A 25,804-nucleotide genomic window follows, 5' to 3' on the forward strand; every position below is an offset into this window, starting at 1 on the left:
GTGCAAACAGCCCTTGCCAAATAATCCGTATTAGCACGCGCCTGGTCTCTACTAATGCCAGCTGGATTCGCAGACAGCCATTGCCAAATCAACCCTATTAGCACATGCCAGAAGGGCCTGGTCTCTACTAATGCCACTGGGTTGTGCAGACATTTAAGCTGCAGGAAGAAGGGAAAAAGAAACGTTACGATCTCACACAGTGCATTTATGTAATTGGACTTTTAGGGCAGATGGTATTAATAGTTCTATGTACAAGGTACTAATAAATTAACCACAGGTATTGCCAGGCACACCGCAGTACATTAACTCCAATGTGCACAGCGACTCCCTCGTTTCCAGTGTTTCACGGTTCAGGGGAAAAGCACAATGGTCCTGGAAGCCACAAGTAACTCCATGTCACCTGTGAGAAATCTGAGGGTGTTCTCGCAAGTAGACTTCGAGATTCCCTTATTTAGTTGGCCAGGGAAGGACTACCACTCTCAGATCCTAACCCTGGGGACGGATGAGCGGGGGAGGATCACCTGGGTAGGGCAGCCTGGAGGGTGGGGGGGGGGTGGGGGGGAGGTCCTTCAAGGGTTGCGACAAATCCCTTGTACAATTGAAAGTCTCTGACGCATTGACAAAAGAAAGCTACGGGACGGGAACCCCCCCCCCCCCCCGCTCTTTGGAAAGACTGTGAACATTGAGGAATAAGGCAAGTGTGGACGCGATAGAGGGATGCAAAAGGGAAGCTAGGGAATGGGACCCCCCGCTTTATGATGAGTTAAGGCACACTATAAACTGTGTTGGAAACTGGAACTGTTGTAAAGATGGTTATGTGTAACCGACGGAAGGATGCCAAAGGGAAAGCCAATGAGAGTGAATCCCGCATTGTGATAATGTAAAGTGAACTCTATATTTGGCAAACGTGAACCCAGTTTGAGGTATGAAGAGTAATGCTCCTCCGGGCCCAGGTACCTGCTCATCTTGCCACCCTCAGGCTCTGCCTCCGGGCCTCCCCCTGCACATTCAGACCTTCATGGCCTGCTGCCATAAACCCAGCACTTGCCACTTGCTGGCTGCACTCCCATTGTTTGTTGCCTTTTTATTTATTATTTTATTATTATTTTTGTTTTTTGCTTCTCGCTCCAGGGCAGGGGAGGCCCGGAGGCAGAGCCTGAGGGTGGCAAGATGAGCAGGTACCTGGGCCCGGAGGACAGAGGGTGGCCATGTGCATGGTGCCGTGGGTGAGTAGAATCAACAGGGGAGAGGGGAGGAGAAGGCAGAAGCAAAGAGGAAGGTCTTGAGGTGCTTCCAGAACCAGAAATGGTTCTCCTCCAGTTTTAGAGTGGCAGGGAGGCTGTTCCAGAGGGAGGCCCCAGCCGAAGACAGAGATCTACCCCCTGCTCGTTTCTTTGAGAAACGACTGACCCTGAGGGAGTTAGAGGTAGAGGAGCGGAGTGCTCGAGATGGGAGGTATTTGCGGAGGGATAGCTGAAGGTATGTTGGACCCAGGCCCCAGAAAGCCTTGTGGACAATGCAAGATGGATCCGAGCCCGGTGGAGGGGGGTCCAAGGGGCTAAGAGGAAACGCCCAAGGTACAAGATTACAGAAGGAGCTTTTTGTCTGTTTTGATCGGTCAAGCCTTCTAAGGCAAGAGACTTTGCAAAGAAGAGACTTGGCCGCTGAAGGTTCTGGTATTGTTGAACTGGAAGTGTGAGCCTCGTGCTGGAGGGGCCCAGAAGTATGCTGTTCTCAGAAGTCCCGCCTTGTCCCATGCTAAAGACGTGGGCAAGGGAGACCCAGCCATACAATCCTGGCTTATTTTGTGAACACTTCTCTGCTGAACATTATCCCACACTCTTTTTTTGTAACTTAGTGGTAAGGATTGGCAATCATTTCTTTTTTTAGTATAGGCCCTTTTTATTTGACAAGACGCCACTACGACTGTATTATTATTATTTGATGATCGTAGCTTGCACCCATCTTAGATTTAGGTGTAGGTTAGGCGTTTCTCACCCATTACGTAGTTCAATAAACACCCTTGAACCGTGATCACTTGTGTCTGTCTTTACTGTTGCCACCATGAGTTCCTTACACACTGCTGGGTCTCTGTCCTTTCCGATGTACCATTTGTTATGTAGCTCTGCCGCTGTCTCTTCTGCTCACAGTCTCCTGGTGTGCAATGGCGTCAGCTCTGTTCCTCCAAGCTGAAGGCTTGTCCTACTTCTCTTGACTTTCCTCCTGCATGCCCGGCACCCCAAATAGCACAAGGGACAAAAGCAAGCGAGAGAAAAACCATCTCATTAGCATTTAGCCGTTTGTCACACCTGACTGACACTTCACCCCAGTCTTCGCTGCACGCCCACGCCTTCTCCCTCCTCCCATGTTTCCTCACCCAGCCTTCCGAACACTGTGCTCCCTGGACCCTTTTGTTCCACGACAAAGCCCCTCATGTTCTATCCTGCGCTGGAGTGCAATCCCTCTTTACGGGACATGGTTCCCTGGGCAACAAAGGTTGCAAGATTTATTTATTAATTGTTGCATTTATAGCAGCGCACAAAGCCCCGAGACATCAAGGCGCTAGTTACAATGGATATGGTGTTACAGGATGCAATAGGTAGGCTACAGGTACGTTACATGTGCAGCACAAGGCTGCACAGGTCAATCGGTAGGTAGCAGGTTACAATAGCAGCTTGCGGCCGAGAAGTCATGATCATTGGGTTGCAGGTAAATTGCAGAATCAGCATGGGCAGCTTAAGTCATAGGATCAAAGTTGACAAATCGATGAGACGAACAAACACCCTCCTGCCAGAGATGCATTGATGCACAGTTGGGATCACGTGACACCTCCAGCAAGCATAGGGAGTAATGAGCGGTGTCAGGTGCTCTCGTCATTAAGGAGCGATATAATAGGAGTTCACATTCAGGCAGGTCAAGAAAGCAGTGATTGCTAGGAGAGCCACCCCGAGCATGACTGAGGGCTATAACAACTGTGTGGGTAAATGCACCAAGGTTTGGAGTATAAAGTTTTTTTTTTCTTGTAGCTGCATTGTGGCGGCTCGGTAAGTTTGTGGATAGCATTGCTAGGCTCGGCAGAGGGGGAGCTGTGAAATATAGATTGTTCTCCAGGTGGGTGGGGACGAGCATAAATAGAGAGCTTTTACAATTAGCGGTGGTGCCACGAAAAAAAGGTTAGCCGGGTTGCAACCAAAACAGAGGTGGCCAGGCTAACCTTGCGAGTATATAGAAGCTTTGTGTATGTCTCGAGCAGAGGATCCGGCTTGCCTGGCGGAGACCGGCCGAGATTGGGACTTGCAGCCTTTAGCACAGGCCGGTTCTGCCTGTCGGCAGAATGCTGGCTTCTTAGGTGTAGGGATGATTGCCCAATCACATTGTCAGATGGAGGAAGCAAGTGCAGGGCCATCTATTATGCTTAAAGACCCCCTGGACACTAAGCTTTTACAGATCTTTATTCAGTTCTTAAGTCCAGCCGCCACAAGCCTTTCTGATCACCCCCAACAGTCCACACTACAAGACTAAACATTCTCCTCGGAACCGACGCGGTGCAGGAGCCCAGTTCTATCATGGAACACAACCTTGCAAGCTAGATACATAACTATATACACCTACATAGGCATTCGGACATGAAGTGCGTTTACCTTCATAACACCATCAAAGATAGTGAAGCTACTGATATAGAGAAACATGAATTTATGTCACTTGCTGGTATTAGAAATGTGGGGGTATTTCAAAGAGTAAGTTAAGCTGGTGAGTATTAAAGTCAGTGTAAACTGTACATCCTGTCCTCCTTTCTTCAGACTCCTGCATTATCTGTACTCTCTGCAGAGAGATGGGAGCATTTTTTGCAAACCAAAATAAGTGACTAGAGCCAGGTAAGTAGGAGTGGCTTGACCCGTGCAAGGCCCGGAACCAAAGTCCTCATGCACTCACTTATCGCTGCTGGAACTGACCAGTCATTTCTTGCGAAGTTCGGATTCAACCACGAGTGATGTGATCAAATATCTTTTGAGGTGCTCTCCGGACCATTTAGTTTCTTCATTTTCAACAGCATTAGCGGGGACCCTGGCATCACTGCTTGGCTGCGCCATTTATTTCACCTACGCACGCACCTTGTAATGCTTGTTTTGCAAGAACCTTTTAGTAGTTCTATATTCCGAGATCCCTTTTGAGTGTTTATGTCATGCAAGAGTGGCTTTATTCAGTCATTGTCTGAAAGTCCGGACTTTGGAAATCTTGCACAAACTGAGCATCCCCCGTGCTTATTGCATACTGAGGCCTGGCTATCTACTGCAGGGCTCTCTCGAGACCCGGTGGTTTCCCCCTCCACACCTATCCTTGTGTTGTAGGACTCCTGAGGGTACAGGTATAAGGTGTGTGCGCTGTCAACTCGTCTAATTATGGTATCAGGGCATGGGATGCATCTTCTGAGGTAGGTACACAATCATAGAGAGCAGGAAGGCGTTCCCTCAATACCGGTCTGTAAGGCAAGACCTAAGGAATGAGACCCACCGCAGTACCCATGCCCATACCCATCCTGACACCTACAACACATGCCCTTACACCTTGGTCCACCACCTTGTCGGTATCCCACTTACTACAGATCCCCCAACCCATTACCCGCCATTAACTCTTAACGTGGCACCCATGTGAAGAGTAGGTCTGAGGTACCAAAGGTGCATTATGTGCAAGGGGGTGAAGTCTGCATAAGTTATTCCATTGCTTACTTTTACTTTGCCAGACATGGTCCAATCACTGTAATGAGAGTAAGGCTTTCCTGGGCAGCTGTCGGAAGGGGGAGGCACGTGTATTTTATCTTGTGCCGTGCCCCGTTTAGTTTATCCGCCATCATACATACATTGTTCAAATATAATGCCCTTTTTAGCTTATTGTGAACTACAATTAAGACACGGTCTCATTTTATAAAATAATTATGCAAGTAAATATGTATTTACAATACTAATAGTTATTTAATTGCAGTTAACACACATGACTTGTGACACGTGTGGTGAGAGGACACAGGACACAAGCAGCACACCTATCTGGATTGGTTTCATAGATATCTTGCCACAGTTTCAGCTTCACCATCAGGCTGGACTTAATATCCTTTCAAGTGCCCATGAAGCTTTATCATCACCTGCTCTGTCATCATTCACTTGTTGAGTAGCTTTTACTTGTCAAACCAACATAAGCTTCCACATATACTTTCCTGTTGGGAAGCTCAATTACTACTAAATGTCTTTTGCACAATCCTATCTAAGATTCCCAGTACACTCCTCTCCTAGGAAGCATATTCTCGGCTTCAGGTTCCCAGTACACCCCTCTGCTAGGAAGCTTATTCTCGGCTCTAGGTTCCCAGTACACTCCCCTGCTAGGAAGCCTATTCTCACTTCAGGTTCCCAGTACACTCCTCTGCTAGGAAGCTTATTCTCGCTTCAGGTTCCCAGTACACTCCCCTGCTAGGAAGCCTATTCTTGGCTTCAGCTTCCCAGAACACTCCTCTGCTAGGAAGCATATTCTCGGCTACAGGTTCCCAGTACACTCCCCTGCTAGGAAGCTTATTCTCCGTTTCAGCTTCCCAGTGCACTCCCCTGCTAGGAAGCTTATTTTTGGTTTCCGGTTTCTTTTAACACACCTGGCCCCCTTTTCCCAGGTTTATTTTGCATGTATGCTTTGTTATATGTCTCTTGCACAATTATTCTTGGCTCTTGGCAATGCTTGCTTATTTTACTCTTGGCAAGGTTTGCTTTCACGGCTTCTCCTATTCATTACTTCTCACATTAGCTTCCATATTCAAATCAGGTATTCAAAACAAAAATGTCTTTTGCACTAAGTCGCCCATCCACTGTGCTCGGGCCCCCTTTTCACCCAGGCAGACTCACCGGTCTTTGCACAGTCTGCTTTCCACTTTCTTGCAGCTTTCCAGAGTATCGTCTCTGCTCACGGTCAGCTCACGCTGGTTCCATCTGGTGCACAGCATCTTCCACTGCTTCCCTGCTTACGATGGAGCTCCGGTAAACTGCAGTCAGTGGTTCTGCACCTGTGAGCGTTCAGGAGCCTCTCCAGCACTCCCGGCACCTTCGCTCCAAGCCACACTGCTTCCTCAGCTCCGCTTCAGACTGCCAACGAGCCCATCTCGCTCGCTTCACTGGATCACGCTCTGTGTACCTCCAAGCATCTCGGGAAGGTGCCTTCTTGCCACCACGACTTTTGCCCTGGAACTCTCCTTGGCGCTCTTCTCTGGGCTTCTCCCAGTGTCTCCGCAGCTGCTTAGCTGAGCCATTTTTAAAGATCCAGGCTCAAGGATAATGAGTCCAACAAACGCTCATGTTTCTTCTTCCAGTCCATCTTCTGTGTTAATGGTGCCCTCCTCGTCTGAGTACCTAGGTGGCGTTGATGTGCACAGGACTCTATAAAGGGAGGGGTTGTATGAGTCTGGTTTGTTACTTCCTCGTCAAAGTACTTGCCGGATGTTCACTGGGAGAGGATTCATGGAAAAGATAGGGAAGGGACTGGGAATAACCTACAAAGGCTGGGGGACTTTGGGTTAATTAGAGGAGGTAAATGGGGGGATACCATGTCGCACCCAAGGGAGCCTCATCCCCACTCCCAATGGTTCCTCCAGCCAGGTGATCCTCCCTCGCATATCCACCCGCAGGACCAGGATCCGAAAGCGACGGCCTTTCCCTGGCACCCTGGGAGGAGGATATATTGGGGGAAGAAGTGAGGACGCCCCCAGATTCCTCACACATATCACTACTGTTTTGTAATTTTCTTAACAGATACTGTTAGATTGTGAATATGCTAAGGCAGTTGTCACGCAACTGGAATAACGTGATATTGGTATCCCATATCAACAACTGGAAGGTAATCGGGCTCCCATTTCACCCATTTATTTCAGGGAACACACATCAATGATCTAACCATTAGGTGACCTCTACATTGTTGGCTTAGCCACCAAATAAACATTGCAATTGCCCTTAGGGACTAACAGCTAACAGTAGGCTTTGAGTTAGGTTCTCTTTTACATGTTACCCTTTCTCTTGATTTCTAGTGTGAACACGAGTGGCTTTGTTTCCTTTAACTTAAGACATCGTCCATTTGGACGTTTCGATCGTTACAGCTATGAAATCCAGGTGAATGACAACTCCTGAACACAGGAGGATATACCCCTTACATATGCCATAATATATTGAGAATCATTTATTGAATTGTGTTTTTGATTTATAGATGTGAATTGAAGATTCTGGAACTATGATGTACAAATGTTGGTCCTGACGAAGGGTATTCACCCGAAACGCATAGAGCTTTGAACTAATTATTGGATGAAATAATATTTTGCTTCTGTTTGGATTAAAAATGCTGATGCATTGTACACCTTTGGCAGTGGAAACAATGGCTGACATGTGTATTGACACTATTGTTAAAATGTGATTTAGCAGTTTAATGGCGTGCAGGGGGCGTAGAGGTCCTTTAGTTTAGGACTCCATTTCTTTGATTTATGTATTAGGCAGCATAATGCCTGGGCTGCTATATCCCCACCCCCAACACTACGAATCTATTTAACAATAAATACTGGTTTAACATCTTCCACACAATCTCAACACAAGTGTGCACTACTAGAGAACCCAATACGCATGTGCCCCTTGTGTGCAGGCACAGTATTTCGGGTCGATGGCCATGATTCACTCAGAAAGGAAGTATATTCCCTAAAAGCTACCTATACCTTCCCATGAGGGAGAATTATCGAGATTGTTGCATACTCCTACCTTACCATGAGAAAGGGCGCTAAAGATCGTGGCCAAGCATACCTTCCAATAAGGAGCAGTAGAGATCATAGCCAATATATTATACCCTATCCTTACCTCTCTTTCTATCCGCTTTCTCTAACTCCCCCCTGGGTGCCTGTTGTATCTCGCCCCCCTGTTTGCTCGATGTCCGCTTATTTGTATCCCTCGTCTTGCTATCCCCGCCTCCCTCCTCTCCCCCTCCCTTCACTGTATCCTAAGCACTTACTCTATCTAAAATAGTATCTCGTTTTGTCTCCCCCCCCTCCAGCACCATCTGAAATGTCAGGCCTAGTAAGATAGTTGCTTGTTTTGTTCTTCTCCTTCTCCCTGCTCCCCCTACCTCTTGTTAAATTCCAGCACTACCTCAATCATCGTCACGCCTCGTAAAATAGCTGCTTGTCTGTCTCATTCTCCTTCCCACCCTTCCCCCCATCCCCTCCTTATCAATGTCCTAAGCTCTTGCACTATCAGAAATGTCGCTGGGCTGAGTATGATAGCTAATTTGCACATTCTTAATGTATCAAGGACCTATAAGAATGTCACTGTGTTCTGCCTTGTTCCTCCCTGCCTTGAAGCTCTTTGAAACACATTGTGTATAGGTGCTATATAAATTAGAGGCGCTATATAAATAAACAATCAACCCATACCTTCCCACGAGATGGAGTGCTAGAGATCATGGCCTACCCATACCTTCCCACGAGATGGAGTGCTAGAGATCATGGCCTACCCATACCTTCCCACGAGACAGGGTTCTAGAGATCATGGCCTACCCGTACCGTCCCACGAGACAGGGTGCTAGAGATCATGGCCTACCTGTACCATTGATCGTTGCTTTTTGCTCAAGTCAGTTCGTTTATTTGAGCATTACAGTGTGATAGTTATATTTAGCTTAAACTATATTTTGACCCCTTTGCTTGTCCAAAAACTGCCACATCTAACAGACGTAGCCATGCCTGTTGATCTACCGGATCGAATGCGGACCTCCCCGTGCATGTAGCTACCTATATGATGCAGTACGAATTAAACTAGCATAACTCATAACCTACTGAAACGAGCGTCAAGTACCCTACACTAGCCTTTGCCACTTGATCCTGACATTGCGTCTCCCACACCAGCCTATGTAACCGAAACAAACTTGATACCGCCATATCATGTCTCCAAAAAACGTCCCTATCCGGAGAGAAGTGCATTCTGCCCATTATATGATGGATGAATTTGCCCATTCTGTGATAATGGCATTTTTCCTATTGTGTGACATTTGTACTTAGCCCATCATATGATACCTGCCCTTGCCCTTGCCCTTTCTGTGATAATTGCGTTCAGCCCATTAGATAACAGCATTCTGCCCATCATGTGCCAATTGCACTCTGCCTACTCTGTGCCAAATGTATCTAGACAAACTCACGCTAACTGAAATGAGCTTACTCTGTGAAATGCATATGCAGACTCTTCTGTGACAAGTAGAATTAGACTGCTCCGTGACAATGTAAGCAGCATACTATGCAACTCTGGCCCTGACATTCCACTGAATAAGAGCAAAACTCAGAGGTTCCAGCCAATCCTACTAGGACTCTACGCCACTATGGCAACCATGACCACCTCATCATGCCCACCCCAGGAAATTAACTACAGACGCAGTGCAAAACTTGTCACCACTCTGAGCCTAAAACAAATTTCAAACGCTCACAAAACAATACACCCAAATGGAATACCTCCCAAGCTGGCAAACCCCTGACCAGGGCAGAAGGGTATGCTTAACAACGCTAACGCAACACATGCCACCACCCAAATAAGTATTAAGAGTAACTTTTTTTTTATTTATCTGATTGGCTGAATGATTCAACCTTTCAAAAAGTAACAACTTTGTTACAACATATTGCTTTTTACACAATAGCAAACCATAAAACAATTACAAAACATTTACACAAATGGGATCATCAATCTTCAGTTATATAAAATATCATTAATATAAAAAATTAATGTTTTCAAACCAAAATTAAATCAGTATTTGGGACTAATTAACATAAATAATACATAGAACCAATTAATTATTAAAAGAAGAAGAAGTTCAAACCAAGAAATCCACCTGAAATAAATGCACAAATCTCTTAAAGCACAGAATCACGTGGCAGAATTGATTTTATGAACTATGTTAGTGCAGTGTGGATAACAGTTCGATTGCTTGTAATTAAAATGGTCCAAATTTCAGGAGGAGGACCGGTTACACGATAATTGCAATAAATTGCGAAAATAGAGCAACCAGAGCAGAGCATTCAACTACTAAATGCATCAGTGTCTCCACTTGTTTGCTATTTTTACAAAACCGACAGAATTTTTGATCTTTTGGAATCAATCCCCGTCTCGCCAAAATTTGATTAGTTGAATGTAAATTAAGACATAATCTTAGCATTTCTGCACGGACAAAGTGTGATGGACACTTTAGAAGATATTTTTAGGTGGAAAGAGATTTAAATCATAATCCACATAATTTGTACACAATTTATGTGTTATAGCCCAATCATGCCAGTAGATTTTTTTTCTTTACTATGTCTGGATTAGTTAGCAGTAACTCAATCAAGATGTCGGCATCAACCAACATCCTCAAAATACCCTTAACCCACTCTTTAGGAAAGACATTGTGAGATGAACACATATACACTGCCAGCGATCTCAGAATATTCGTGTTAAGACCAAGCAAACATTTACGGTAAAAGTTACACATCTTCCACCCCACCAATGCAGATAACGAGATTAAAGCCAACTCATATCTCAGAAGGCAAATCGGAGTACACAGTGGTAAGCAGAAAACTGCTTTCCACAATTTACCTTCCAGGCGATCCCAGAAGGTTCTTTGACGTGGTAAGAAAGTTTCTGCTCCATATGATAGAATAGGAACAACTTTCTGGTTGAAGAAGCTAACTACATGAGTTGAAGTAAATTTTCCGTATTTGTGCAGAATTATTTTTGCTTGCGATGTTAAAGTCAAAGTTTTTGCCCTTAATGTGGCTGTATAAAATTGATTGTTTACAGAGCCTGAGAAGGGAAGACCCAAATATTTATAACTGGAGACAATTTTTAAGGGTGATTTCTGCAACACCCACTGAAAGTTCAGAATTTAGTTTTTTTTCCTTTGACAAATCACTATTTGCGTTTTGCTCACGTTAATTGTTAGGTTGTTATTACTAACGCATGTATCCAGTTTGTTTAATAGATCTTGAAGACCTATTGGGGTTTGCGAAACTAAAACTAAATCATCGGCATAAAGAAGCCATATGATCTTTTGAGACCCTAGCTTAGGAGCATCAGAGATTGCTTCTTCAAAAGAGATTCCAATATCTAATAGAAAAAGATTGAATAAAGTTGCTGCTAAGATGCGCCCTTGTTTCAGGCCTCTTAAGGTTTCAATATTCGCAGAAAGAACACCCTCAAGGGACAATCTAACTTGCATGGTTGTATTTGAGTGTAACATTTTGATTATGGTTAACACTGAAGAAGGGCAGCCATAGTTTTGCAATTTCTGAAAGAGTAACGTTCTGTCAACTGAATCGAACGCTAGCCGGAAGTCCACAAATGCCATATACAACGGTTGTTTTAAGTCGGCATATTTTGACTTTAACATATTTAGTGCAATTAGGTTCACAGAAGTCCCTAAGCCCGCCACAAAACCGGTCTGGAATGGATCCCTTTTGAGGTCAGCTGCAGTCCATCTAGTTAGCTCTTGTAATATGATGTGACTGTATAATTTCCCAGGGGCATCTAATAAGGCTATCGGTCTATAGTTCTCAGGCAGACAGCAATCACCTTTTTTATGGATAGGGACAATTAGAGAGTGTTTCCAAGAGAGAGGAATTTCTTGGGTATCATTAATGTGCTCAAAAATTTGAAACAGGATCGATGACCAAAGTTCAGGATGTTGTTTGAAGATTTTGTTGGATAGACCATCTGGGCCTGGGGCTCTGGATTGACTTATTTTGTTGATGAAGTAAAGTATGTCAGCCTTCGAAATGTTGATGTGAAATGGATTATTAGAAGGTAAACTGACAGTTTTAACAGAGTTTGAGGGAAGCGCATACATTTCGGAAAAGTGACTGATCCAGCTAGCTTCCGGCACACTCTGAATTTGGGACATAGTTTGAACCGGAGATAAGGCATCAGATAAAACCTTCCAAATTTGCGACATATTTCTGTCACGGGTCAATGATAACATTAACTCACCATCTCGCTGGAACAGTTTACTGCGGTGCTGTCGCCGCCAATTTCTATAGGAGGTTTTGATTTTGGCGAGTGCTTCATATCTCGTGCACCATGGAAGTTTTACAACTTCCCGATATCAGAAGTGAGTTTTTTTGTTTTGGGCTTCCCTGTCAAACATATGAGTATACCTTGGGGTCGAAGTTTTATGCTCTCTAGTATCTGGGAAGAATTGCATAAGATCTTAATATGGAATGGAGTTAGATGCAAGACTATTTCGTGAATGACAAAAGGCTACTCGCAAAGAATTGTTAACATTATTGAGATTGAATTCATTCCAGCGTATTCGGTTTAGTGAATTGGAAACAGACATTTGACCATTTACCGTCATTAAGGGAGTTTTGATAGAAAGAGCATCAACTACCCATTTAATGGAAAGAATACAATGATCACTGTTTGCATTTGGAAAAATATTAAAAGTTTGGATTTTGGAAAATAACCTACCGTCTGTGTAAATGTAATCAATTGAGGCTTTTAAAGGTCCTTGTTGCCACGTGTGAGCCATCATACCAGTATCAAATGGACTACCATTTAGCATACAAAACCCTCTATTTGACATCAATTGCTTTGTCTAGAATTTTCTTTCACCAACTTTTCCTGGAGACAATGCAGATTGAGGTCACCGGCAACAATTGTATGCTGGATATGCTGGATATTCGGAACTAATACAATGAAGTCTAACATGGTGGACAGATCGGCTAAGAACTTCTGGATTTCAATGCCTTTGGGATTCCAGTATAAGTTTACAATCGCGTACAAGGTTTTTTTGATTGATAGGATCGTAAGTTGAGCAAAGGGGTTTGTGGAGCATATGAAAATATTATGCTTATTTGCGATGTTAATTTGGCACCTGTCATAAAACAGGACATCGGGCGACCCATAACTCCTTTTAGTGCTGGCAAAAAATGTAAACCATGATTGTCCCATGAGGGGACAGACATGAGCCAGGTTTCTTGTAAAAAGGATCACATCATAATCGCTAAAAGGGTCATGCGTGTTGTTGATTAAATGACGGAACCCACGCGTGTTCCACGAGACAAGAGTAATGAGCCGATTATTTTTAGCCTTGCACGGAAGTTAACTTCTGGAGTCACAAGTACAATAGCATTGGGATGGTATAGCATCAGATGTGGCAACCTCAATAGACCTTTCAGAATTTATAAGTTCTTTAGAAGCCGATTCAATCCAGGTTTCAGCACTGTGTGATCCATTAGTAGGGTTAGAAGGTCCTAAAAGGAGTATAAACCCTAACTCCAACAATTGTTCTTTTGTATCCCATATGAGATTCTGACAACACGGGACGTTAACCAGATACAGGCTGTACTCACGAGGTTATCGTTAAAGAACTCAACCTGAGCAATGTCAGTTGAGCCAATATCTTGTAACATAGAAATATCAGAGAATATTTGTAATATGCTATGGCGGTTTAGGACGAATTGAGGCTGCGGCGCAGGCCGACATCCCAACACTAAAGCAATATGGGATTCTTTATCCGCCTTTGTTTTCGGGATGGACTTTGTGGAGGAGTTCTTAGGGGCCACTGATGCCTTAGGGGGGAATCAACATTTCTTGTCACTGAACGTAAAGATTTTAATAAAGAGGCAATTTCAGCCTTCTGAGTAGTCAAAGGTGGAACAGAAGTTGAATCCCCTTTATTATGATCACATTTAAAAGGTAACTGATAGTTTAAGCTCAGATAACTGAGAGGTTATCGTTGTACACTTGCTTAACTCAGGGGTTGGAGCTTTAAGTGTCGGTAAAGTTGCAAAGGCACTCATATAGGCATCAACTTCCTTTCTAATTTCTGATCTACGAGCCGCTAACAACTCTTGCTCGTGATCAGCCGGTGTAGTCAGTGAGAAGGTAGACACTTGAGTTATTTTGGGGCTCTTAGTAATTTTCTTGCCAGAACTTTGAGGCGCTGACTTCACGGATTTGTTGCCAACAGCTTGCAGTGAGGGCTGAATCTTATAACAAGCGTGTTGCTTTTCAAAAGTTTCATAATTTTGCACAGCTTGAACTAGGTGGTCTAGCGGCGCATAAGGTGCTGCTACAGCAATATTTTTGTTAACGCAGTCAAGTTTTAATTTACGTATTTGCTTCAGTTGCATATATTTTTTTGTAATAGCACAAGGGATTTGCTGGGACTGCTTTTTAGCTAGGGTAAGCATATTAAAGAATGGTTTGGAGCTTACTGGGGCACTTATTTCAGTTTCTTTTAATATATTTCGATTTTTGATATTGCAACCGCCATGGCTTTCAATTTTGACTTGACAGACGAGCAAAGTTTAATTCCAGAAGATGAGGAATTTTAACAGAATATTGTAAATGGTTCTTGTAAAGAAACATTTTTCGTCGCATCACCAGGGCCTTTGTTAATATCAGGGATTACTTCTCTGACGACTTGACCAATATAAGGAAGAGAACAAAGAATAACTGAATTGTCCACAGTAATTGGCGACATTGGGGCTTCCACCTGTTGATAAAGGCTCGAGTTTTCCACCGGATTTGGAGGGGCTGGTGGAAGAACAGAATTTGGATCAAAGGTTAAATCAACAACAGGAGCAGTTTTTATAGGTGACAAGCACTGATCAACAGTCATCCTAGTACACAAAGGAATCTCCTTTGGAGCCGGTCGTTGATTAGCCCAAAGTATTTCTTGTTTGGCCTGCCAGGCTAACAAAGATACTAATTGAGCACTTTATACATCAAGTTTGGTATTCAATGTATTAAACAGAGTGGTAATAGTTTGCATCGTTAGATTCATTGTACCCAATGTTAATTCCACCACTTTTGACATATTTTGTGTTGGCTGAGGTTTTTCTATAGGAGAGCATTTTCGCGGAGTGGGATGTAAAAAGGAGGAAGTTAAGTTCGACCTTGTACAGCCCCCAACAGAAAACAACTTTGGCGAAAAGGACAAATCTCCCAGAGTTTGATTTAACAAAAAGTCAGATTCAGGAGAAGACAAATCAAGTACCGCTACTTCTTCAGACAAATTGGCTGACGAAGAGCTGTGTTTGGTTTCTGGATTAGGGGCCAGAGAGTCCCCTCTTAAGACTGTGCTGTCAGATAGCGAGACATGCACCGTCATACCACACACCTCTTGCATTTTTATAGATTTGTTAGAACCAACCTGGTTATCGACTTTGGGAGACTTTGGAATTGGGTTTTGATTAGCACAGTCCGGGTAAAAGAAACGTATATCTTTTGAATTTGGAGTTTTTCTTACAGGTTGTTTTGCGAGAATTTACTCGCTTTTTTAGCTTAGACACAGGGGGAACTGCAGTACCTGAGCCTAAGGCCCGAGGGGTCGACACACAAGGGACTGCTTTGTCCTGCAAGCAGCTAGAGGTCGAGGGCAAAGCATTCCGTCCTTAACACCAGAACCTACCCCACAGGTTTTGGTTTTTCCTGCATGCCACTAGCGTTTATAGGCTGTGTGGTCAAAGCCGGCATTCCAGTCCGCAGGTTATAAATATTTCATTTCATGAAGCCTCATGCGGCTGGTTTCCAACACTAGAGTCGCAAGACTCAGGGTTTCAGGTTCACAGAGTGCTGGTTGGAAAGATCTAAATGAATTGATAAATCAGCGAAGTTTATCCCACAGTTTGCTTTGCTCGCGAAGCGGCAAAGCGGGACTTAAACCGGGACTTGCTCCGCTGCGCGCGCGCGAAAACAGTTATATGGAGCCGCCCACAGAAATTTCCATGCAATGCCTAAAAAAGAAAATCACAATAAGCACAGAGTCCAAGTACAATCGTGGTATACTTGTGGTATACTGCTGGTGAGACCACTTTCTGGTCGCTGTAGTACGAGTGCCCCAAAAGTTCCAAAGTTCAACGTGCACGAAGCACAAAACACGAAGTGAGCAACAGCGTGAGCGGGCAAAGCGGGACTTGACCCCATTAATTAAACTCCCACCTACCTTAAAACCGAATAATATGACTACCCTATCTGGAGCGCTTATCAATGCCAGATCACTCGTGGCACATCCTACAGAAATAGCAGACATCCTAACTAATGAAGACTTGGACTTGCTTGCTATAACCGAGTCCTGGCTTCACGAGGCAGCAGGACCTGCACTTATGCTGATGGCTACCATAGTTGACAGACCCGATGCCAGAGGTGGCGGTCTAGCCATCATCTCCAAAACCAACTTATCCACTAGATTGGCCACCCCACCTTTATGCCAATCGTGCGAGATACTTGCAGCCAAACTCCCCCTCTCCAGTAACCAAACTTTAACTATCCACCTGGTATACAGGCCCCCGGGGCCACTGGGCACCTTCGAGGAGGACTTAACAAGCCTTCTAGCTAATAGTACAAAAGATTCCTCTCAGACCTTACTGATGGGGGACTTCAATGACCTTGATAATAAACATGCCCAATCAGTAGCTACTATACTGACGGACTATGGGCTCACACAAAAAGTCCTTACCTCCACACAACAAAGGAAGGACTCTGGATGGGGTGGCCGATCTGAACTCTAACACTGCTATCACCACCATTAAACCGCAATCCTGGACAGACCATTACCTTATCTCCTTCTACGCCACCCTAGATCTTCTTAGCCCTCAATCCATTATCATGGCACCACCACTCCCTACCAGAAGTAAAAAGGACATCACAGCAGAAAAATTACTCCCTCACCTCCTTCCCTCCATTAACAACCTTGCCAATAATGCAGACCCCAACATTCTAGTTGAGGTTTTCAACAAATCCATGACCAAGGCGCTGGACATTATTGCACCTACTAAACTTTGCTAAGGCAGACAAAAATCGCACCTTAATGCATGGTTTACGCCCCAACTAAAAGAATTAAGGCTCCAAAAAAAGAAAGCTACAATCCATTTGGCATCACTCGCTGACCACTGAGAATAAAACTAAGCTATGTGACCACTCCAAACTCTAAGCACAAAACAAAATACTTTCAATGATAGAATCTCAAAGGCCAAGTCCAACACCAAATCCAACACCAAGGAATTATACACTATCCTTTGGGAAATGGAAGCTCTGATCCCGCACTTTGCCAACGCCCCCAAATATAAGCAATGCTGCACCGACATACAAAATGCTTTGTCGAATAAATTGCCTCCCTCCAATCAAAAATAGTGATTAAAAAGGCCTCCTTGCCCCCCTCAGAGCAGCAACACACTGACCAACCTATACCGGTCAAAACCACCACACCCTTCAGATTCACTAAAATCCATCCTCGAGACGGAGAAAATTATCTTTTCCCTAAAACCATCTAATTGCAAGGGAGATAGCTGTCCGGTCCAAATTATAAAGGATGTGGCTAGAGATGTAGTGCCTTTTATCTCGAAGCTTATTAATAGCCACATTCTAAACATGAATTCAAAAGGTAGTACTTTTGAAACCATCTTGACACTTAAGTAATGCGTAACCACACACACGGAAGGCCCCTTCTTAAACAAAAATGTTGTTTCAGAAAATATGAACACTTTCAGCAGTGAGTAAGTTTGTTCTGTTCTGGATTTGATTCTGTGTGAATAACACTGATAAATGTGTAGGTATAACTTTGTCCCGTAAAAAGTGTGCCTAGTAAATCACTCCCCTGTGTCTGACTGACTGAACAGCCAGTTGGGAGTCCATATTGTATGCAATAAAAATACATTTGCCATTTCTTAATTCCTATTGGTTAAGTAGAAACATATCGCTTATCGCTATAAGATGATGGTACTTTATGCATCAGGTAGATCTAAAGTAATCCAATAGAACGGTTTTAGGTTTTATGTCTCCAAGTAAAGTGGCTCTTTTAATGTACCCATACGGGGAATGTACACATGAATGACATACATGTAAGATTAAGATTAGCTAATTACGCTCAGGTCAGCACATTTTGTAGATTTGTAACAAAAAAATGCAAAAAGAGCTGTTCAGTTTGTCAGAGCACATCACTTTAGGCCATTCGGTGCTGGGAGGTGTTCCCTGCATTCCCGGCGGGGGACGGGCAGGGGGGGACTTGGGCTATCTAGCATAGGTGGTGGGCTTTGTGTTGGAAAACCCTTTGGCGCACACACACCCACCTGAAATCTCATGGATTATAGGAAAATGGTCAGCCAATTACGAATGAAGCACTATGACTAGTTCTGCTATTGGTAATAGAGCTGCTTTCTGCTTTAATACATGCCACATGTGTTATTTACATGACTACTTGGGCATTTCAGTAGGAAGCGACACTGCCACTACAGCAGCCTTATTTATAACCCACTATATCTGTGTACTGTAGTACAGTGGGACACAGGGGGGGGCACACATTTGGACACGGGGGGGGCACACATTTGGACACGGGGGGGCACTCATTGGGACGGGGGGCACACACATTTGGACAGGGGGGGCACACATTGGGACACGGGGGGGCACACATTGGGACACGGGGGGGGCACACATTGGGACACGGGGGGCACACATTGGACACAGGGGGGGCACACATTGGACACAGGGGGGGCACACATTGGGACACGGGGGGGGCACACATTGGGACACGGGGGGGGCACACATTGGGACACGGGGGGGCGCACACATTTGGATAGGGGGGGCACACATTTGGATAGGGGGGGCACACATTTGGATAGGGGGGGCACACATTTGGATAGGGGGGCACACATTTGGATAGGGGGGCACACATTGGGACACGGGGGGGAGCACACATTGGGACACGGGGGGGAGCACACATTGGGACACGGGGGGGAGCACACATTGGGACACGGGGGGGAGCACACATTGGGACACGGGGGGGAGCACACATTGGGACACGGGGGGGAGCACACATTGGGACACGGGGGGGGAGCACACATTGGGACACGGGGGGGGAGCACACATTGGGACACGGGGGGGCACACATTGGGACACGGGGGGGGGCACACACTCCGTACACGCACACGAGAGCTCCGACAGGGAAGACACAAGGAAAGGGGTGCAGGACCTGGAAGAAGACAGCAGAAGACAAGCCATGAAATAAAGCTGGCGGGCGCCCACCTCTTCCTGAGCCCGAGCAGCAGAGCAGGCGGCGAGGCGCGGGAGCCTGCGCGCACTTCCGCAATGTCACGTGATGGCCGCCTACCACGTGACACTGCGGAAGTCAGAGGAGGCGGCGCCAGCACGTGCTCCGGAGCTGCGCAGCCGCACTCGGGGGCCGGGGGCGGGGTGTGTGTTATCCAGGGGGATACCAAACAGTCCATAACACTGGCACGCCGCACACACTGGGGGGGGGGGCGTTACAATGCTGCTCAGGAGCTCTTCCTCGGTAGCCCCCCCAGAACACACACTATAACACAGGGGGGGCAGTACATATTCTCACCTGTCCTGGCCCCAGCACTGCTCGCCATGGGGTCCCCGTTTCACATGCACGGATGAATAGGGGGGGGGGGGACACGACGACTGCCAGAGCAGGAACGAAAACCAGGCCTGGATTCCACCCCCAGCCACATACTGCATGGTGTGGAGGGTGGGCTGCATTCACTCGTGTGAGCGTCAACAGCTGCACATGGACCCCCGCAGCTCAGGTCATTAATGACTCATTAATGCCTCATAACCCAGATGGGATTTAACACTCACTGCAGGGGGCCCGCGAAGGAGGCTGTCGGCATTAGAGGCTGGGGAGCGGAGGGGAGGGGGCGACCCTCTTCTCGCAGATAATGATATTTACATGGCATGTGCCAGTGCTAGCTCCGGAGGCTGTGATCCAGGCCGGGTTTTCCTTCTCTCTCTGGCCGGATGTGGGGGATGGGAGGTTCGGTCTCATTCCCTCTCCGAGTTTGTGAACTATTTGGGGGTTCCCTGTCTGCACAGACCCTGGTCTGCCGGATCCCACGGTGAGACCCCACGGGTTATCTTTATACATTCACTGCAGTTACATGCAGAAGTGCCCCAGAGAGAGAATGTGTGCTGCTGTGCTTCAAGGCGCTCCTTTAATTCGCAGGATGGTGTGGATGTGAAGGGCCACTCCAGCTGTGGGTCCGAAGGGCCCCTCCAGCTGTGGATCTGAAGGGCCCCTCCAGCTGTGGATCTGAAGGGCCCCTCCAGCTGTGGGTCTGAAGGGCCCCTCTGAAGGGCCACTCCAGCTGTGGGTCCGAAGGGCCACTCCAGCTGTGGGTGTGAAGGGCCACTCCAGCTGTGGGTGTGAAGGGCCCCTCCAGCTGTGGGTCCGAAGGGCCACTCTGCAGGGCCACTCCAGCTGTGGGTGTGAAGGGACACCTTCACACTCGCACTGTGTGTGCTGCTCTCTCTGTGCAGAAAGACCGTCACGGTGGCACTGCTGGGGGTCAAGGCACCACTTCTTTCCTGGTGTGTGCAGGGAAGCCCCCACTCAGCCTGCTTTGCTGTGAAGACCAGGCTCTTGTGCATGTGTGCGTGTGTGTGTGTGTGTGTGCACACCTTCACGCTAAGGCTGCTGTGGTGCCATGTTCATGGTCTCCAGGCGCTTTCATGGCTCTGTGAGGTAAAGTGGGATGTGTGGGTTATTGAGAGCAGAGAGGGCTAGGATGGATGCTGTGCACATCTGTTGCTGAGTGTAGCACCAGGAGCAACTGGTGTTTGTGCATGTGAGGTTTCTGGGTGTATTCTGTGCACTGGTCTTGTTTTGTCAGTAAGGGCAGTGTCCAGTGCTTGGGTTATTGTCGGAGGTTATTGGGTTTGCAGCTTGGCTAGAGAGTGATGTGCGGTGTGTGTGTTTTGGTGCTTGGATGGTGTCCAGTGCTTGGGTTATTGTCGGAGGTTATTGGGTTTGTAGCCTGGCTAGAGAGTGATGTGCTGTGTGTGTGTGTTTTGGTGCTTGGATGGTGTCCAGTGCTTGGGTTGTTGTCGGAGGTTATTGGGCTTGTAGCTCAGCTACAGAGTGATGTGTGTTTTGTGCTTGGGTGCTGTCCAGTGCTTGGGTTGTTGTCCGAGGTAATTGGGTTTGTAGCTTGGCTAGAGAGTGATGTGCGGTGTGTGTGTTTTGTGCTTGGGTGGTGTCCAGTGCTTGGGTTGTTGTCTGAGGTTATTGGGTTTGTAGCTCGGTTAGAGAGCGATGTGCGGATTGTGTATGTTGATGGGAAGTGTGGGTTGTGTGGGAGAGAGAAGAGATGATAGTGGGTATTAGGTGATTTCTGGTTATTTGTAGTGATGTTATTGTTTTTCATTTTGTCTCCAGTGTATGGTTGGTAGCAGCAGTAATTGTGTGGGTTGGGCATTCATGCCATTCGTGAGTGTGGTTGTTGGAAAGTTGGTCTATACCGATCTTGGTGAGGTGAAAAGCCAGGTTTGTCAATAGTTTTATGAAAGTTCGGTGGACTCCCGTCGTTCTTACTTCCGAGATAGAGTTCCATATTTTGGATATATGATGGGAGACGGAGGTTCCTCAGAATTTCCTTTTCTCGTAGTCTCTTGTTTATATTTGGAGGTTCGTGGTTCCTGGGATCAAACCTCGTAGTCCAACTCCTGCAGAAAAGGATCCAGAATCGGAGATCTGGCAGTGGGCCGAATCGGACCACTCCTTAGGCAAGACATACACAGTTCAGCTTTCTGCCTCTTCACCATTCAGATGTACACTCTGCATGCAGGCGGCCATGAGCCCCAGAGCTAAAAGTAGTTACCCAACCCTGGGAGGACAAGCATTGAAATAAAGGGACGCTCAAGAACCCTCTGAAGAGGCCATAATCCCCAGAGCTCGGTGCAGCTACCCTAACATGGGAGGATAACCACTGAAATTAAGGGACACTCAAGAACCCTCCCAGTAGGACATTAGCCTCAGAGCTCGGTGTAGCTCCCCTACCCTGGGAGGACAACCACTGAAATTAAGGGATGCTCAAGAACCCGCCCAGAACTCCATGATCCCCAGAGCTTGGTGCAGCTACTATACCCTGGGAGGACAACTGAAACTAAGGGATGTTCAAGAACCCTCCCAGGAAGCCATGATACCCAGAGCTCGGTGCAACTACCCTACCCCGGGGGGACAACCAGTGAAATTAAGGGACGCTCAAGAACCCTCTCAGGAGGACATGAGCCCCAGAGCTCGATGAATCAACCCTACCCTGGGGGGGACAACCACTGAAATTAAGGGATGTTCAAGAACCCTCTCAGGAGGCCATGAGCCTCAGAGCTCGGTGCAGCTACCCTACCCTGGGAGGACGACTGAAACTAAGGGATGTTCAAGAACCCTCTCGGGAGGCCCTGAGCCCTAGAGCTCGGTGCAGCTACCTTACCGTGGTCTCCATGCCCACTTTTCGGTCCAACTCCACTCTAGTCGTGTATGTGGTCCTGCAGCTCTCTTCTGTCTCCATTCCTGTTGAATCCCTTGGATAAAACCTTAGCAAACTGTAATAATGGTACATCTGTACACTCTTGTAGCTTATTGACATAGCCTTTATTTTCAGTTACATTAAGCTGTCATATAAGGCAACCACTGGGTCCCATCACCCAGGCTTAACTGACATCAGTTAGAACACTCACACAGCATTCACACATCAACATTCCACATGACATCACAGGGTCTCTCATTCACAAGCAAGCACTTCACAACACACCTCCTTCCTTTCACACACTTCACAACAAATCACCATCCTTTTACAACCACCACAAGTCTGGGGAACACATCACACCACCACATAAAGCACCCATACAAGACATCCACACCCTGCATCTTCTCTTTTACATTTTATTTATTTATTTTTTTTTTTAGAGAGATGCAACTCTAAAACAAAACTTCAAGGATAATATCCCTAGACCGGCGGAAAACGTTATCCCTACTACTAGACAGAATCCCCTTTCCAACTTCAAACTTCTAAACCGGGACGCTATCCCCATCCTTATGCCCAGGGACGCTATCCCTGAAACACTTGTGTATAGGCGCGTTACAAATACCATATCATATCCCTACTTAACCGGACGCCATTCCAACAATAATATTGAGGGACGCTTTCCCTATCCTTATGCTCAGGGACGCTTTCCCTATCCTTATGCTCAGTGACGCTATCCCTACTCTTATGGGATGCTATGCTATCTGTACTTAACCGGAATGCTATCTGTACTTAACCGGAATGCTATCCCTACTTAACCGGAATGCTATCCCTACTACACACGGGACGCTATCCCTACTTCACACGGGACGCTATCCCTACTTCACACGGGACATCCCTATACTTCACTTCTTAGGAATACTATCCTTATACTTCACTTCTATCTTGACCACAGACACTCCCAACTCAGACGAGGCGCTACCTTCCTCAATATGTAACAATGGCGACTCACTTCACCAAATGAACATTTAGCATTTCAGTATCTTATTATGCAAAGATGCTTGCTAAATGTTGTATTCCTAAGAGTCCATGCCGCCTTCTCGCGGCCTACTTCCTTTGTACGCACGTCTTCTATAAGTCCACGTTGCACTAGGCAACCTAACCCAGAAATTCCTCAAGCTGTTAACACTAGCTCAATCACTCACTCTAAAGTGCTCCCACTGCTTACTCATACAGCCCTACTCGCTCTCTCATACACTATCAGCTTATCAAATGAATCTCCGTGTCTATAACCGACCATCTTTACCTGAAGTTGCTCAAAACCTTAGACTGTGCTATTCACCCCCGTAATGGCTTTCCAACACTCATTCCTGTCGTGCATGACACTCGCACCCATTTCATATACTTCCCATAAACAGCGTGACATTAAAAGGATGCATGTTCATGTGTTTTCCCTTTACTCCAACACGTCCGACATTATCATTCTGCTCATGGACAGTAATGATTCTTCTGCGCCTTCCTGGGCACATACAATGCCCTCCTGTGCTGAGCCGACTTCACTTCCCAATGAGCACTTCACTTCAATGACTCGGCTGCTTTACCACTTCACTTCAATGACTCAGCTGCTTTACCACTTTACTTCAATGACTCAGCTGCTTTACCACTTCACTTCAATTTTACCACTTCACTTCAATGACTCAGCTGCTTTACCACTTCACTTCAATGACTCGGCAGCTTTACCACTTCGCTTCAATGACTCGGCAGCTTTACCACTTCGCTTCAATGACTCAGCAGCTTTACCACTTCACTTCAATGACTCGGCTGCTTTACCACTTCACTTCAATGACTCGGCTGCTTTACCACTTCACTTCAATGACTCGGCTGCTTTACCACTTCACTTCAATGACTCGGCTGCTTTACCAACTAAGCTGCTTTACCACTTCACTTCATGACTAAGCTGCTTTACCACTTCACTTCAATGACTCGGCTGCTTTACCACTTCACTTCAATGACTCGGCTGCTTTACCACTTCACTTCAATGACTCGGCTGCTTTACCACTTTACTTCAATGACTCAGCTGCTTTACCACTTCACTTCAATGACTCAGCTGCTTTACCACTTTACTTCAATGACTCAGCTGCTTTACCACTTCACTTCAATTTTACCACTTCACTTCAATGACTAAGCTGCTTTACCACTTCACTTCAATGACTCAGCAGCTTTACCACTTCGTTTCAATGACTCAGCAGCTTTACCACTTCACTTCAATGACTCGGCAGCTTTACCACTTCGCTTCAATGACTCAGCAGCTTTACCACTTCGCTTCAATGACTCGGCTGCTTTACCACTTCACTTCAATGACTCGGCTGATTTACCACTTCACTTCAATGACTCGGCTGCTTTACCACTTCACTTCAATGACTCGGCTGCTTTACCACTTCACTTCAATGACTTGGCTGCTTTACCACTTCACTTCAATGACTCGGCTGCTTTACCAATGACTCAGCTGCTTTACCACTTCACTTCAATGACTCGGCTGCATTACCACTTCGCTTCAATGACTCGGCTGCTTTACCACTTCGCTTCAATGACTCAGCTGCTTTACCACTCCGCTTCAATGGCTCGGCTGCTTTACCACTTTGCTTCGAATTGTTTATGCACTGCAAGATGATCCTGCTGTTAAGGCTGCGGTGTCCGATGTATACGTATCTAAACTCAAATCTTCAGGGCTTTCTCTTCCTCCCGGACGATTCTGCTTGCTTCCGACGTTGCGTGACTTATCTCCGCGTCCTTTCCTCAATTCTCACGTTGATCTTCAACGTTCACCATACTGCGGAGCACAGCTCTGCTCAGCCATATTCTGAGCGCCACGGTCACTCACTCTGGTCTTCACAATGGCGCTCGACCAATCGCCATCACCAGCAGTACTATGTGTGACGTCACCAGTCACTGCGTGGCCTCAGAGCAGGACGGATCTCCAGCTCCCAACCGTCACACTGCTGCTTTACCGTTTGCCACATCTACCTTACATAACGGTACCTTCTACTTCAAGTTCCAACGTTAAAACTTTGATAACGCAACGCACGGCAGCTTATTTCTCCTTTATGGGCACTCTGGTTTTCAACTCCTGGGACCCTCACATTTCCTTTTTTTCTGTCCCCACACCCTGTGATGGGTGATGCTGTTTGATTTAGCTTTGGGGAACGTGCTTTACTCTAGAGGCTAATGTCCCATGGCACCCATGCTGGGGTTTTCTTTACTTCAGTTCCCCTTGCTCTTTGTTTCTGCCACCAACTGCTTCTTGGGGCTTTTCTTCACTTCTCCTGGCCCTTTGCACCACCAATGTATCCTTTTGGGGCCTACTTTTGTCCTGGGGTTTCTGTTTCTTTTAGCCTCATAACCCCCTGGACACTTCACTGAGCTGCCCCTTCTTCTTTCCTTGTGCCCTGGTCCTGCGGTGGGACCATCTTCACTTCTCAAACGCCCTGCGCTCTGCACCCCTGGGTGATGGGACTTACTTCA

The 25,804-nt window shown here is 46.3% G+C and overlaps 1 protein-coding gene and 1 pseudogene across 3 annotated transcripts in view; one reads left to right on the plus strand and one right to left on the minus strand.

Annotated features, from left to right (window-relative positions):
* Positions 1 to 19,521, minus strand: part of LOC138551818 (zinc finger protein 271-like) — a 32,377-nt gene extending 12,856 nt beyond the window's left edge. The window contains exon 1 of one of the 3 annotated variants that reach the window (XM_069642506.1): positions 19,366 to 19,521. The gene's annotated coding sequence lies outside the window, so the exon portion shown is untranslated. Of the gene's footprint in view, positions 1 to 18,990; positions 19,124 to 19,365 lie in introns of those variants that run through there. The other 2 variants (XM_069642505.1, XM_069642507.1) reach the window with 2 other exon arrangements.
* A 6-nt stretch (positions 19,522 to 19,527) lies between these two features.
* The window catches only part of LOC138551854 (zinc finger protein 85-like), a 43,099-nt pseudogene continuing 36,822 nt past the window's right edge, over positions 19,528 to 25,804 (plus strand).

Source organism: Ambystoma mexicanum, chromosome 1q (genome assembly GCF_040938575.1).
Source record: "Ambystoma mexicanum isolate Mex_15411 chromosome 1q, UKY_AmexF1_1, whole genome shotgun sequence".
Lineage (NCBI taxonomy): Eukaryota > Metazoa > Chordata > Amphibia > Caudata > Ambystomatidae > Ambystoma > Ambystoma mexicanum.